General features: G+C 32.3%; 1 protein-coding gene across 1 annotated transcript in view; it reads right to left on the bottom strand.

Moving 5' to 3' along the window:
* The window catches only part of LOC126968461 (uncharacterized), an 86,538-nt gene extending 71,713 nt beyond the window's left edge, over positions 1-14,825 (bottom strand). Inside the window, exon 1 of the mRNA XM_050813510.1 lies at positions 14,613-14,825. The gene's annotated coding sequence lies outside the window, so the exon portion shown is untranslated. The remainder of the gene's footprint in view (positions 1-14,612) is intronic.
* Positions 14,826-17,850: the final 3,025 nt, after the last annotated feature.

Here is a 17,850-nt window from a genome sequence, read left to right as displayed (position 1 = left end):
AAAATAATGATTATGGAAACAACCTGCGAACCTTTGCTCACGATGCAGAAGCTAACATTTACCGCTCGATAAACCAGATCTGTTTGTTACTAGTCATTGTAAGCATAAAATTCAATAGCATTCTTAAAACCAAAAGAAACTTTTATATAGAAATCTCAGCAAAATGTAGAAATCGCCGTTTGTAATCGCTATTTCAGAGTAAGTAAAAATGCAAATAGAATAGAGTTATGTTAGCGCCGCATTGTGGCTTGCAACTTAAGCGAAAATCCGTGTAATTGTTTTGTAAAACCAACTTTAAGACGTGCTCGAAAAGCTTGTATTACATTGTGCAGGTCGTAAGATATCTGCAGACATATTATAAAGAAATGTCTGTTCAGTATTCATAAAAGATTCAAGTCGTATTAAAATTGTTCTTTCAACTATATTTATATCTTTGCCTTATCTATTCATGTCTATGGTTAAATGGAATTGAGTATTTTATTGGTGAAAGACCTTGTATGCTATTTAAAACGAAGTTCTTTAATTTAGCGCTCGGGTAGAATATGACGGATAACATTCGCGTAAGGAAACAGCGTTAGGCTCGGTTGGGTTTCATCAGACCAGGCTGGGTTATTATCGGCAAGCGCTGAGAGCCATATTAGAACGTATACTATAGTTACTGTGTAGTTTTATTACTTTCTAGCAGCAGCCTACGACGTCGTCCACGTGGATGTCATAAAGCACACAGCGAGACAAAAAGTTACCTGTATGATGTCCCGTTGTCACCATATTTTTTTTTGTAAATTTTCATGTAAAATTTGAATTATATCTCTTCCGTAATTTTTGATATTTTATATATTATATTAAAATACACACATTACACTGAGTAAGATGAATATAGTGAAAAGCTTGTATTTAGTGGACATAAACTCTTTCCAAGTCATGAAAATACATAAATAATAAGACAAAATACACGAGGTACTTTGAACCCAGCTGGGGGCTGGCCGATTTCGATGAAAAGTAACTTTGTGTTTATATAAAATACTTTTAGGATCAAAAAGCGTGATTATTGAACATACTGAGAGAACACTGCCAGTTAATTTTGCTAAAAAACTATCCAACAACAGTGAGAACAAGAATATCAACTATAACACCTGATTCCTTGATTCCTGTCAATCTCAATTTCAGTCCTACTGAGAATGTTTTTCTATAAAACAGCGACTATCAATAAATTTATTATAGAAAATACTATAAAAATAAATGCCTCAAATATTTTTGCGACTCAAGATCAAATTCCGGGAAGTGATTGGGCGTCTGTGAAAATTACTTTAAGATATTCCGTTATAGTTTATAGTTTCATTGTATGAGTTGTCGTACAAAAGGTGGTAAATAGTGGATTAAATACATTATTAAATAGGCTTGAATGTTACATGCAACATGTGAGAGTCAACGACCAAAGTATCTTGTGCAGCGTAAGAGCGATTACTTCGATGCTTCTATGTATCTATGATCTATCCATCCACATAGTATTGGTATTACTAACATATTTACGTTCCTACGTTACGGAAGGGACAAAAATATAGTGGTAGTGGCATAGTAATATATATATACAAGCTGACCCGACAGACGTTGTTCTGTTCATAATAAAAAAATATTGTGGGATTATCGTAAAATCCCAAGGAGTATTCCTACCAAATTTCAAGTCTCTACGCCTTATTGTTCCAGAGATATCGTGATGAGTGACTATATACGTGGAAAACTCTTATATATATATAATATATGTATAGGTACAAAAAGATTTGATCCATAATAAATAAGTATATGTATTTTAACCCTTGTGTAACCATATATATATTACCTACCTACAATTACGGTGATTTATCACGATAGCACTTTTTAATAAGGCTCTACTCTATTGTTTTATGATACACGTCGGAAAGAAATAATAATTCTCAAGCAGTCTTCGAGTTCAATACTAGTTAAATTAGTTGGATGGTGTTTATCAAACCACAGCTGATGTCAATGTTTAATATTGTGTAATATAATCTATTTGGTATAACTTACCTTCCCAGGAGGTGTTTTTGAATTCCTTAGGGAAAACATAAAACTTTTGAAATCATAATTTATAGCTATTATGAATCTTTAAATAAATAGGTAAAAATAGTCAGTAGATATTAAAAAAAGCCTTAGATTTATGTACAATATGTACCATTTCCATTACCACTAATTAAATTACTAGATACTATTGTTGAGCTCAAATCTTGCAACCGAATTTTAATGCAGTTAATCTGATATTTTGTCCATTCGTTCCGATTACTAATCTATGGTTTTATGACCTGGTGTAGCTCCTCATAAATGAACTTTTCATAGGTCAACGACTTTGTGCAGGTTTTTAACTATGCCTGCTGGTTATGACATGGCTGTTCCACTCAAGGTTGGACTTATGAAGGAACGCTCCAACGGTAAAGATCACAGATATTGCAACAAACTCAGATGATAGATATGACTGGTATTATGTGCTAATATGAAAATGAGAAAAAAATAAAACAAACTCCTATTCGATATTTCAAATATTTTAAAAGCATTTCAATTAAAAAATTAGGAAGGGAGACAGATATAAGTTAGTTACGTTAGTTAAGAAACGTTATAAGTTTTGGTAATTTTTGAAATATTGAAAGGTTTTTAAAATGTTCTTTCTGTAAAGTAATAACTAAAATCTATCTTCACGGATTGGACGTGGCATAAGCTTTTTTAATTATTTACGTGATAAATTCATAAGCAGTTCTTAATTAATTTTTTTAATTTTATTTTGTGAGCGTTTAATAAGATTGACTGTGGATGGATGCTTAAGCGGAGTCGACAAGGGACCATAAAAATCTTATGAAGTTTGAATTTAGAACAAAAAAAAATTTTGTATTTCGTTTTAATAAAGTTTTCGTAATATGAAATTTTAAGCACGTGGTTTTTTTTTATGTATTTTATAATGAATAATGGTTTGAATTACGGCTAATAATTTATATTATGAAATGTAAGTATGACAATTTCTGTGATACAGTTTTAGGAGAGTCATTTTTGGCAACAATACGTAAATAGGTCGCGATATTAAGTTGTGGCACGTATTACGTTGCGGCGTTGCTTCACCGCGCTTGCGTCATGTTGCATGGCGCGGGCGCATCGAAGCTGTCATAGATGTTTGCCGTCGCGATGTCTACCAATTAGTGTCTTGGCGGCTTGATCGATATCAGTGGTGAAAAGTTCAATATTGTTTTGCTTCAGATAAGTTTATATACACCCTTGATACTTTCTGTGTGCAAAGGTCGAGTATGGGGTTTACTTAATAGTAAGTAGACAAGTGGGATCGAGGAAACCACGAAAAAAATAAAAGCTGTGAGGACCAAGTGAGGTTTAAAGGTTGAATTTGAACTTTAGGGCCAATTAGTTCATGAAATGTTATTTTTTTGTTCATCAAAATTTACAATAACTTTGATTATCTTGACACATATTCGAATAACGTAACCCGGATGCCTAGATGACATAAAATTTACTTATTAAAAAATATCGAATTTTTATATAAGTATATAATATTATATATTATAGTATATAAATAAGGATATATACATATTTTGGATTTATATGGATAAGAATATTTGCCATTGTAACTTTTTTGCTGTTAAAGAAAAAAAAAACAAATAGTTTCATATTATTCTTTATGTCTTTTTATATTTGTTCTTTATATCCAATGAAATGAACTACGTCATAAATAGTTATCAATTAACTTCAAACAAGTAAACCATTACAAAGTAATATTCAAACATAAACTAACAGAAACTCCTGCGATTGACTCTAGAATCTACTATAATAGTTATATATATAACAGTTAAAAACAATATCAAATTCCCAGAAAATGAATATGATGTAATTGACCGACTTAAGATAATAAACTGAAATATAATCCAACAATCCGGCCACTACGAAATTAGCAGACCTTAAGTTTCACAGATACGGTTTAATGCACTGTCGCTCCTTGTGTTAATCCCGCCTTCATTTTGCATTCAACTGTACAATTGTTGGATTCACATCACAAGCTAGTTTAATTTCCACGAGTTTCAATTTGACGACCCATAAAGGCCAGTGGTATGGTGGCCTACTGAGCTATAGGTCCCGGGTTCGAATTCTGGTAGGTGCAAACATTTATATGAAGAATATGGTTGTTTGCTTCCGAGTCATGGTTTTTATAAATATTTATGTATGTATGTTTTTAAGTAAGAAAGTCGTATGATCGTTGTCTCCATCGTACAGGCTATGCCTAGTTTGGGCCAATTATATTAATATTTTCGTCTGTAACTGATTTGTAGTGTGATAATTTTTTAAGATTAAGTTTTCACGTAGCATTAAATCCGTTGCAAGCTGAAATTCAAATACAAATAATTTTGATCAAATAAGATTTAAAATCACTTACTGAATGTCAAAAATAACCCATGCGTCTATGGGGTCAACCTGAGGAGAACGGGCTAATAAACTCAACGGGTCTCTTTTGTTTGAATAAAATTTCGGTTCACAAAAACAAATAACTACTTCTGAAATACTGAGTCTGTAATGAAATGAGTTGAGAACGAGCACATTGGACTTTTAGTACTATCTAACCAGGCAACTTTGAAATTATTTCAACTTGTCACACCAACGTAATATTGATTTAAATTTAATATTTAAACAATTTCAGTAAAAAACCTATACCTGCTTACACATTGACATAAAATCGTTTCAGTCTCATCATTTGTTCTTGTTATTTCATCTATATATATATAAAAATGAATTGCTGTTCGTTAGTCTCGCTAAAACTCGAGTACCGCTGGACCGATTTGGCTAATTTTGATCTTGAATTATTTGTGGAAGTCCAGGGAAGGTTTAAAATGAAAATGGTCAGAATTAAATAAAAACAACAATTTTGTTTTTCCTTTGATGTTTTCTCCATCGTTCAGAAAACAAATTGAAAAATAACTAATAACAATTTTTATCTTTCTATCTTTCTCAGGTAAAAAATAAACTAAATTTTAGCTAACAATGGTTGGTAGATTAACAACAGTTGTTAACTATCTATCAGATTATTTTTATGTAGACTGATAAGTCATAAGTTTGAGAGTGAATGAAGTACATAGGCTTAGAATGCATATTCCTTCATATTCATATTGTATGGACATATTTTCTATTATTGACAAATTCATAAAAAAACATTATTCTGTTTATTATATACAGAACAACGTCTGTCGGGTCAGCTAGTCATATTATAAAATTATTTCAAGACCACAGAGTAGGTATGGATACCTAAGTATTAAGTTAAACTGAATTCAGTATTACAATAACTTTTTATTACATACTTTCAAATACAGTTAAAATATTTGTTTTCTTTTATAGCTCGGTTATAAAATATTGTAAAAATTTGTTCGTTCATTGTTTAAAATTCCTCCTATTCCATAAAAAAAAAAGATAATAACATACTATTAGAATTTGTATAGCTACGTGAGAGATTTTTTTAAACTTGACACATCGCCAATTGGATTAACATCTTTCTATTGACGAATACAATTATTATCTACTGCGCAAAATGTCAACGTGCCAAATTATTTATTACAATCAATTTTGCATCACATTAATTCAATTGTCAATTATAATAATTATAGCGCATATTTTTAATTAAATACTTTAAAGTAAGATTGCTCGTGTATATTAATGAGTTGGCTGACTAAATAATTTAGTTACTGCGCATTATTTTGTGATTCTAACCCAATGGGGATATATTGTAGTAAGAGATGATTAAATAAGTTATGTCACATCCTATTTTGAATAAAAATATTTGAATTTGAATTTTTGTAATCTTATAATATATGATGTACTCTTTGTAACTTAATTACTAATTTATTATAAGCAACTGTGAGATATTGTTTTGATTGATTGACATTTCATTTTGTTTTTTGTTTCAAACCAGGTTTAATTAAAACACTTTTAAAGGATTAAAACGCGTGTAATTGTAACGGTTTTACATTAGATGTTTGCGTAAAAGTTACATTTTTATTTTAGTTAACCCGACGTTTCAAGACCTATCCAGATCTCGTTTTCGGGGGGACAATTACACGCGTTTTAATCCTTTAAAAGTGTTTTATTTAAATGTGTAACACTCGCGTTAATCAAAGAAAATACTAAACCAGGTTTAATCAGATATAATATAAATAAAACAAAAAGATATTAAATCTATTTGTTTTGGTAAAATGGATTCCATTAGAAATTGTGAAAGTCCATTTGGATCGGTAGATTGACAGGAGCGAGCAATTGGCCGTATTATGTGCCGACAAACTGGTCGTGTTAAAATCATTACAAAATTTTAATGAAAGCAGATTAATACAAATACAGATAAACCTGCAAAAGTTCCGCAAACTTCTATGATCTCTTTATTTGAATAATATACTTCTAATAGCTGACCCAGCAAACGTTGTATTGCCGATATTAAAATCGCGATACAAAAGTAACTGTTAATCGTAGATGGGTGAAAATTTGAAGTCGTATGTATTTTTTAATGCTGACTCATAATCAAATAAATTTAAAAAAAATGTCGAAAAAATTAAAAAAAAAATCATGTGGACCACGCTTAACATTTAGGGGGATCAAAAATAAATGTTGTCCGATTCTCAGACCTACCCAATATGCACTCAAAATATCATGAGAAGCGGTCAAGCCGTTTCGGAGGAATTTTATATATTAAAGGATTAAGGAAATCTCGTGTTATTTAATGTATTTTAATATAAGGTTGGTTTTGATTCACAATCAGGTTGACTGCCCCATAATATAGAATTATTAAGATTTGTCCAATAAAAAAACAAACATGGCCTTCGAATAAACTTTGCCTAAACTTAAACCTGAGAATAAACCAAAATTATTCAAATTGCTGACTATATCGCTGACAACACTGTCAATACTATATTAATTCTGAAGTTTTTCAAATAAACGCGGGAAACGTTATACGTCTGAATAAACCAATTGTAAGCAAAATATATTTTCGTAAACATTTTGCATATTCTTAGTATATTCTCAGGTATATCATTATGTCAATTTTATTTGTAAGCCCATTAAAGTATAAAATAAAAAATAAAATAAATCCTGTGGAAATTCTTCATGGTCGATAACTTTATTTTACATATTTTATACCGTTGTTTTGTACTGAACTCGACAATTACCAAAGTATATAAAAATAATAAGTAGAACATCCACACAACAAGTGGGAAAAAATGGTGCAGTGGGGGTAGCCAACTCTTGCCGGCGATCACTAACGGCCGTTTCACATATACTATCTTCAGAAGCTGTCCCAATACACCCGATAAGTCATTCTTATCGCATATTGGGACGCATGAATTGCAATTTCCATACAAACTTCTATCGCTGGTAAGCTATACATCATCCCATTGACAGACAGCGTGTACGGATAAGATGAGTTTATTGGGACAGAAAAGTCAACGAAAGTTGCTATTTTATCTCAAGTAGGCCACATTCGGAGATAGACTGAATATTGGGAACAAATGTAAGAAAGTGCCGGTAGAGCAGTCGGGGTTGATCTGAATACTGATTACAAGTTATTGTCGAATAGGTAAGTGAAACTTATTTTAAAAGTCATTGTTTTCCATTGTGTAGGTAGGTAAGGGTGAATATTAAAATTTTATAGCTTATTGCCTTTTAAATGAAAAGGTATTAAAGTTCAAGGAACTTTCTTCCACGTACAACAAAGCTGTGTAATGAGCTTCCTGCGATGCGGTGTTTCCAGGACGATACGACATGGGTTCCTTTCAAAAAAGCGCGTACACCTTCCTTAAAGACCGGCAACGTTCCTGTGATTCCTCTGGTGTTGTAAGAGAATGTGGGCGGCAGTGATCACCTAACACCACCTGCCCCCGTACGCTGATTTGACCTCATTTTCCCTGAAAAAAGTCTTTCTTACTTTCTTACGTCTGTCTTATCGATTTGACGTTAGCGAAGTTACGACAAAAATATCGAACGAATAAATCTATATGCATTTCGCGCTCAACATGCGTGAATTAAGTGCTAGCAGGGAGGATGTTCTACTTACACGGGGCGCGCGTTTCAAGTATTGCATTGCTATTGCAGTATTGATATTATGCGCGCCTTATATAATGAATTAATATATTGATTTAATAAAACTGTACTCATTCTAGGCTGAATAGTGTACATAATTATTAAACCCAAAAGTGTTCACTTTAAAATAACAAATTGTTTAGATTGGCATGGCGACATCGCAAGTCATTTTCCTAATACGCAATTATTGGGGTTGAGCATGTTATCAACTGTAAAGTAGATTCTGTAGATGACGCCACAACCTTAGAGTTGAACAAGGCATGCAAGATTTTATAAGCGATACGTAACTCGAACGGTTCAGGCTCAGTTGGAAAGAACGTTCGGACGGGACCCGAGAGGTTTTTAGATTTTGTTTAAATTTGTGTAATAATTTTATAAATATTCCTACCAGTTTTAAATAAAATAGTTAGCTTTACCAAAGAATATATAACAGTACAATCTTTACTAAGATCATTTTTATAATATATCTACAATACTATGATTATATAGATAATGAATTACTTTAAAGTCGACGAACCCATATAGCCCAGTGGTTTGGGACCATGCCTACTGAGATAGAGGTCCCGGGTTCGAATTATCCCGGATTATAGATGAATATGGATGTTTGTTTCCGACTCATGGATCTTTATATGTATTTATGTATGTTTAAGTAAGTATATTGTATTAAATATTTCATTGTCTTGTCCCCGTATGGACATAGTACTATTACTATGCCTAGTTTAGGGCAAGATAATTTGAGTTATAGTGTGTCAATATTATTTTTATTATTATAAATTAAGGCTATAATTACTCGAAAGTATACCAATAATACTGGCAGCGTTGCCGCTTTGGATAGCTAGGCTGATCCGTTGACCGAAATAGCTGCAAGTGCTTGGGTTTCCAGTAGCCTTATTGAGGCGCGAAGATAGTATCTTTGAACATTCTCTGCGCCTTGTATTACATGTTTTTCACAAATTAAATTTAAAAAACAAAATTTTATGAAGATGCGGGATTCGAACCCACGATCTCCGGCGTTCCGTGCCGGTGCTCCAACAACTGAGTTAACCGTTCGAGTACCGCCTCGTTATTAAATTCTGTTTGCTTTGTTCAACTCTCAGGTTGTGGCTTCATCTACAGGATCTACTTTACAGTTGATAACCTGCTGAACCCCAATATTTGCATATTATTACAAGTAGTTATTTATTATTATTTGTAAATGTCTAAATATTGTAGTATTTCACCAACAAACAAACGTTAAAGGTCCAATCAGTTTTTAGAGTGTAATCATTCAATCTTTTCCCTGCCTCCACTCAAACATCAATGATATCGTTAACCCAATTAGTAAATATTTTTTATGATTTCTCAGTCATAATGTGTCGTAATTGTTTCTTGATGTCTACGTTTTGTAACGAGAGATAGTAACCATAATTTATTATAACATAAATGGGCCTATTATTTTGACATGCAAGCACCTAGCAAAGTATTCGTTTTAATGACACGTATTTAAATACGCGATCTTCATTATCATCATCTTTGTAAGTTAAAAAAGAAGTAATTAAAACTTAATAAACTATAAGAATATGTGCGTCTCGGGATGTCCAACAGAAGCGGGAACTTTGCACATGGAACATTAATTAGTAGTCTGAACAGCGAGTACATAAAATATTAGCATTCGTAGATCATGAGTTATTTGTTACCTACCAGTGGAAGGCTCCTTTGCACAGGATGCCGGTTAGATTATGGGTACCACAACGGCGCCTATTTCTGCCGTGAAGCAGAAATGTGTAAACATTACTGTGTTTCAGTCTGAATTTTTGGGCTTTTCAAGAATCCTGAGCGGCACTGCATTGTAATGGGCAGGTCGTATCAATTACCATCAGCTGAACGTCCTGCTCGTCTCGTCCCGTATTTTCATAAAAAAATTGTCATGCTTGTCTTTACTGATGCTGTAAAAAGATTATAATTAGAAATGCGGCCGTATGTCTCGGGACGCCCGCCCCAAATTTATGTATATTAACATGATAATGTAAGGAAAGGTTATTTATTAATAAAATCTTTTAATGATTATAAAATATATTTTTTTCTTATTTAAAATTGTCGAATATTTGCCTTAGGTTAAGGATTGAACTGAATTGATTAAATTTAAACTAAAATGCCGGGTTGTGTAATAAGATCTTGTAAAAATAATACTACAAGAAATAAGAAAGACTGGGATCACATATCATCAGTACGTATTTTGTATTTTATTAATTTCAATGTAAAATAACACGACGCGTATGTTACAAAATTTGAAAGATGCCATTGAGTGTCAAGATGCCACGCACACAAACATCTAATAGTTGCAGTAATAAAAAAGCTATTAAGAAAGGTAATGCGGTATCTAGTTGGAGCGAAGCGGAGACCAATCCTTAATCTAAGGTATGTACACTATTAGTATAATTATTTGATCCTACCGGAGGAGCCTGCCGACCGCTGCCGTATGCGTGAGAGAAACGGAAGCAAGACAAACTGTCACCGTAACGCGTTACGATACGAAGCAGTTAATCTCCCGTTAAAAGTTATCATTTCAATAAAAGCGTAACGAATGCAGTTGTTTTAACCGAACCTTTGTGCATTGATGGTAACCTATTTGTGTACCAACCCAAGTACTTTCACCCACCCTCTCTACAAAACCTTAAATCCTTTTCAATTTGCCTCTACATTTTGTTTTAATCCGTATATCAATTTCTTTTATACTTTAATAAACGATCCAACATATTCTTAAGGTAGTCTTTTGTAAGATTATTATTATAATTCAGATGAGGTGAAGTGTATTAGGAAATAGTATGTTTTATACTGATCTAAACATCGCATTACAAAGTAGAGATAACCAGCAAATGTCAAGCATACGTAATTTATGAATTAAATGTAATATAAGGAATATTGTACTGCCACAGTTCAATTTATAACAGCAACTTGATTAATTTATCTTGTATTATTATTGTCTGTTTTTCATGCAATACACCGATAGCAACTATAATAACATAATTTATACTCTTGAAAAGGACGAAAATATATCTTATGATTAATTACTGTGAAATGTAACAATGTTTATTCATACGGCATTTCTTGTATTGTTTAAGTTAGAAAGAAAGAAAAAATGTTTATTTGAAACTTATAGTAGCTACACGTTAATAAAAAACAATAAACAAGAAAAACTGCATTATTAATACATAGGTTACAAAATGATCCCAACTCAGCATGTTTGCTGGTTTGAAAAACCAGCGCTGGTCTTTCGTTGGGCCATTTGGTTCTAAATTAAAGGTACTCATTTAAGTATGTACTACTAAATTTAAGAGAACTGTGAGTAAATTCTCTCATTACTCATGAGCCAACAGCAAAAATCATAGCCATGGTAAATAAATGATGATGTGCCAGTAATATATTGGACAATTCCAGTCTCGACTTATCAACTTCAGCCGCCCGTCATCATACAGGCTGTAAAGACCTCGCATTTTTGAGTTCAATAATCCTTAATTCAGTCATATTTACAAGCGAAATGATTGTTTTCTAAAGTTTTATTTAAATGCGTATTGGTATCTGCTGCTAAAACCAATCATTAAATTTTTTTTAATTTAATATTCAATGCAATCTTATGAAAACAGAAAATAATTTAAGCATGAATTTAGTATGGACATTATCTGAGGTACGGGGATGAGGATATGCTTTGTACATTTGACCTCTGTCCCCTTGGGAGTGCGATAGCACAGCATTCATGGTACGGGAGATCATTATAATGTAAGCAATTAGAACCGTGTCATAAATAAAATAGTAATAGGTAACAATATTTTATGTCTGAGATCACAACTGATACACGAATGAAGGAATACGATTCCATTTGGTGGCAGGTGATATACCCCGACAATTGAAAGATAATGTGCCACCGATTTAATTATATAGATAAGTATATATAAGAGAATTGGTTTGTCAAAGTAACATAATTTTACCACTCGTATTATTGAATATAATAGAATGCACGGTACACAAGAATATCAATATTCATTAACTTGCGTTTGCGTTCTACTACATTGCGTTCCGAAAAAAAAAAAAAATAACATAATAGGTATCTATTGGGAACTTATTTGGACTTCTATAATATTAATAGAGAACACGTATATAGCTGTTAGTTAAAGTAAAACGTTGTCGCAGATTTAAATATTGTCTTCTGTTTGGATTTCAAATTGATTTTTTGCGACTTATCGTACCGTGAGAAGAATTAATAATCTCACTTTCCTAGCACAGTTATATCCTTTATATCTGACGCATACCAACACAGCTATTAACTACATATTATTCTACTTTCAAACGTTTATTTACTGTGTGTCCATACGTAATTCAAACGATGTACAGTAAAAGTGGTATATAATGAGCTAATTAAAAAGTCAACAGTTAATCAGTAATTTTTATCGTGATATAAACGTATATTAACGTGATATTAACTTTTCCTTATCGGTTTTTAAGGCATAGTATCAATATGTCCTAACTTCAGCTCCGGTTTGTGAATTTTGCAATTTATGAACAAAAAATGACAAGGTCACAAGTAGAGTACACTCTCGACAATATTCAAAGTGACATTTATAATTTAAAATTAAACAAAATATCTTTGAATTATCCTTGTTATTTATATTATATTAAACGCGAATCTTAATAATAAATAGTGAACCACTGATCATAAAATTTTGCACACACGTGGTCAAGAGTACATTATATATATATTGTAAAAGGCATAAAAGGCATTTATTTTCTCAAAATTGATTCGTTTAGAATTCTTTTTGATGTCATTTCTAATATACTAGATACTAATACCGCTTCTGAAACAAATAGCGCTCTGAGAGAGAAGAAGCGGCGTAAGAAACTCTCCCAGCATTCTTTTTTTGCACTCTTTTCAATAAAAATATACAATATTGTACAGTCATTTCTATTGATATAAATTAATCATTATGTAGTCCCAGGCTGTCCGATCACTGGATTTACGACAGAGCCATTTTTTTTATAAAACATTTAAATTTATTTATAGATAATGCCTGAACAGTGGCTGGGACTTTATTATAAACGTGTATATATACCCTTAAAGCTATTATGTATCTTATGATATTTTAGCTCGGTCTTCCAAGAGTTCCCGTTTTTACGAGTTTTACGTCGGGTTGACATATAGCTACGGCAAATGATATCTAAACCTAGCACTATACAAATTTTAGGTCGGGTTGACATATAACCACCGCGAAAGATAGCTGAACCTAGCACGATACGAATTTTACGTCGGGTTGACATATAGCTACGGCGAAAGATATCTAAACCAAGCACTATACAAATTTTAGGTCGGGTTGACATATAACCACCGCGAAAGATAGCTGAACCTAGCACGATACGAATTTTACGTCGGGTTGACATATAGCTACGGCGAAAGATATCTAAACCAAGCACGATATGAATTTTAGGTCTGGTTGACATATAGCTACGGCGAAAGATATCTAAACACAGCACGATACGTATTTTAGGTCTGGTTGATATATAGCTACGGCAGAAGATATCAAAACCAAGCACGATACGAATTTTAGGTCTGGTTGACATATAGCTACGGCGAATGATTTTAAACCAAGCACGATACGAATTTTAGGTCTGGTTGGCATATAGCTACAGCGAAAGATATCTAAACCATGCACGATACGAATTATAGGTCTGGTTGACATATAGCTACAGCGAAAGATATCTAAACCATGCACGATACGAATTATAGGTCTGGTTGACATATAGCTACGGCGACAGATATCTAAACCTAGCACGATACGAATTTTAGGTCTGGTTGACATATAGCTACGGCGAAAGATATCTAAACCAAGCACGATACGAATTTTAGGTCTGGTTGACATATAGCTACGGCGAAAGATATCTAAACCAAGCACGATACGAATTTTAGGTCTGGTTGACATATAGCTACGCGGGAAAGATAGGCATCTAAACGTTTATTCAAAAGATAACTAACCCTTTACAATTAACATAGTTAAGAGACGTCCAATATGTGATTCAGCTTTACTGTTGTTTGTAGAAACTACAGCAAGTAATGTTTAAAAAAATATACAAAGTTTAGTTTTTAGTTTGTAATGATTTTGTTATATGTATTAAATAGATAATCATATCAAGAGTGATATAAGCAATATTATTACATGACGGCCTGTTCGATACTGTAAACCAGTTCCAATCATTCGATTGCAACTTGCATGCCGTCCATAATGATTCGATAGCCGACTAGCCTCCTGACCACTTACTGGAAAACTGACTTCCACTTTCGACACCTCATTTGTAAAGCTTATAATGCAACCGGTGAATTACATTTTAATTTACATTCTTGTCTGTTACAACCAATAACCCTGTTAACAACATCTAGTACAACGATGTTGTATGTTTTTAAATTAACAATAATTCTTGCGCGCGTACCTAAATATTATCACAAGAATAATTATTATTAATAATAAACTTACGGTTAATATAGATGATTATCCAAAAGGTTGATAGAACTTGAAAATTTAAATAAAAAACTTATTCATCAACGCTAATGAAATCACGGTATTCACAAAATTAAACACAGAAAGTGAAGGTCACACTCGTAAGGTATAGGAAACACTCGATATCGATAGGAAAAATTATCGATACAACAAACGTAGTGCTGCGCGGTAGGTCGCGGCAAAACTAACGTAGAGTGCGCAGGCGCCGCGCCAAGGTATTGTTAAAAGTTACTTTTACTTGAGACTTGTTCATACAACGCGGCTCTAGGCTGTCTTGTTTTACTCTTAGTGAGTTTTTACAATATGTTCTAAAACCACTAAATCCTTATAATATATGTCAAACATAATTCCATTCCAATATACTAGGGAGAGTTATTTCATTTGGCATGATAATGATAGTCATTTACAATTATTATAAATCAGTATTGCCATACTCTTGCGTGATGCCTACGTCAGGTAAAGGTGAATGTCCAATAAATCATTGCAATATTCATGCGAGCTGGTGTTTGATATTACTAATATGTAATTATTGAAGCGGTTAAGAGTATATACATAATTATATTATGATAGACTGTTAATCGTTTAGTCGTTAGGTTTAAAAATGCGTCTGTCTTATCATATACTGAATCATATATTCACATTAAAGATATCAACACATTAACCATATTATTCTGTACTAGCTATTTACTTTGACATTCACAAGTGTAATTTTGTTCTAAGTGAATAATGATCTTTCTTTCTTTCTTTCCCTGTACACGACTTAGTCAGCGTGTACTTAAATCGTATATCGGTATGTACCTAGTCTTTGTATGTATATAAAAATTTCGTGTACCACATTGTTTGACCGCGATGAACTCCTAAATTACTGAACCGATTTAAATAATATTTTGCACACTGTGTGCCGTTTGATCCAGCTTGAGAGATAGAATAGTTTTTTTTCAATTCGTGATACTTAATATTTTTTAATTTCAAATTATAGTTCTCTATGAATAATTCTATGAGATAAATTCCCATAGACGTGCCACGGGAGAGACGATCGTATATAATAATAATATTTCATTACATTTCAAACACAAAGTATTAGTATTTAATACAAAAACTTTATAAATAAGCACTAAATCAAGAGAAAACAATAATTTTTTATATATTCAAACACAAAGTATTAGTATTTAAAACAAAAACTTTATAAATAAGCACTAAATCAAGAGAAAACAATAATTTTTTATATATTCAAACACAAAGTATTAGTATTTAAAACAAAAACTTTATAAATAAGCACTAAATCAAGAGAAAACAATAATTTTTTATATATTCAAACACAAAGTATTAGTATTTAAAACAAAAACTTTATAAATAAGCACTAAATCAAGAGAAAACAATATTTTTTTATATATTCAAACACAAAGTATTAGTATTTAAAACAAAAACTTTATAAATAAGCACTAAATCAAGAGAAAACAATATTTTTTTATATTCAAACACAAAGTATTAGTATTTAAAACAAAAACTTTATAAATAAGCACTAAATCAAGAGAAAACAATATTTTTTTATATATTCAAACACAAAGTATTAGTATTTAAAACAAAAACTTTATAAATAAGCACTAAATCAAGAGAAAACAATATTTTTTTATATATTCAAACACAAAGTATTAGTATTTAAAACAAAAACTTTATAAATAAGCACTAAATCAAGAGAAAACAATATTTTTTTATATATTCAAACACAAAGTATTAGTATTTAAAACAAAAACTTTATAAATAAGCACTAAATCAAGAGAAAACAATATTTTTTTATATATTCAAACACAAAGTATTAGTATTTAAAACAAAAACTTTATAAATAAGCACTAAATCAAGAGAAAACAATAATTTTTTATCGATTTTTAGGGCTAGTTATTTGATTTAATTATATAAAAGTCGCATGGTGGAGTGCGATGCTGATGAGTTGGTTAGTCTGCTCGGATATTTGATGAGATAAGCGTCGTGGGCTCCGGCCTCTTGGTCTCTTCCCCTCAATTTTCCCGGTGACCAACAAACGTTCTAGGCTATCAGCACCACGTCGTGCAATGTGGCCAAAGTATCTCATGATCCGCTGCAGACATGTAGTGGATAGACGTGGACTGCTCCCTATTTTTAGCTGTTTAAGGATCGAGGCGGTAAGCCGTCCATCCACCACAACTCAAACGCGTCAATCCGTTGTCTGTCAGTCGATTTCAGGGTCCAAGTTTCAGCTCCATAGAGCGCGATGAGAAAGACAAGAGAGCGGACCAGGTGAATTTTCGTCCCATTGGTGATATTTCTGTCCTTCCACACCTTACTTAGCTGTGTCATTGCTGTTTTGGCCATTCTAATTCGCCTCCTTATTTCAATCTCGCAGTTACCTCTGTTCGTGATCACTGAGCCAAGGTAGTTGTCAAACAAGGTAGTTATTAAACCTATGAAATATAAAATTTGTTATAGTAAATAAGTTATTAAAAATTAAATCTGGTAGTCAGGGCTGTCTACTTTCGCTATTTCAAGGAATATCACTGTATGAAATTTTACAACAATAATTAACATACGAATTTTATTAAGGCCTTTTACACGCGTGGATAGTACTTTGAACAATGTCCACGTATTGTATTCAGAAGATTTAAAGTATCAAGTTTAACAACTTACAATTGATGGAATATATTTTTGTCGTGTTAATCAGACTTTAGTTATTTACGAGATTAATAAGTAATATGAAGGTTATTTTAGTTTATACTACATCGTGTATAAACTATAACCCTACATCTCATCACGGAATATGGAGAAATTATCATTGTTTACCATAACCTCTAGAATAATCAAGTCTGCACGTTATCTACTGAAAAAAACTCATTTGTTTCATAACAGCTTTTTGCTAACACTCTTTGTAGAGCCTCGTCCTGTGTCGTAATACTGGATCATGAGATTGGCATCGAAAAAGCCGACTCAAATTCTAGCGCTCCACAAAGTACAGGGTGAGCCACATGTGGAAGATTGCTCTAATCTGGTGTTATCTATACTTATTATAAAACTGTAGAGGTCGAATATCTGTACATAGATAAAAACGCAGAAAATAAAGTCAGTGGATGTAAGAGAAATAGAACGAATCCAACCCTTAAGGAATTGGGTACCCACGAGCTACATCTTAGATATCTGAAATCCCAAAAAATTTAAGAATTTCCGTAGGATAGTTAAGAAACCA

Source organism: Leptidea sinapis, chromosome 15 (assembly GCF_905404315.1).
Source record: "Leptidea sinapis chromosome 15, ilLepSina1.1, whole genome shotgun sequence".
Taxonomy (NCBI): Eukaryota; Metazoa; Arthropoda; class Insecta; order Lepidoptera; family Pieridae; genus Leptidea; species Leptidea sinapis.
Note: the sequence above shows the minus strand (reverse complement) of the source record. Positions and strands in the feature narration are given on the sequence as shown.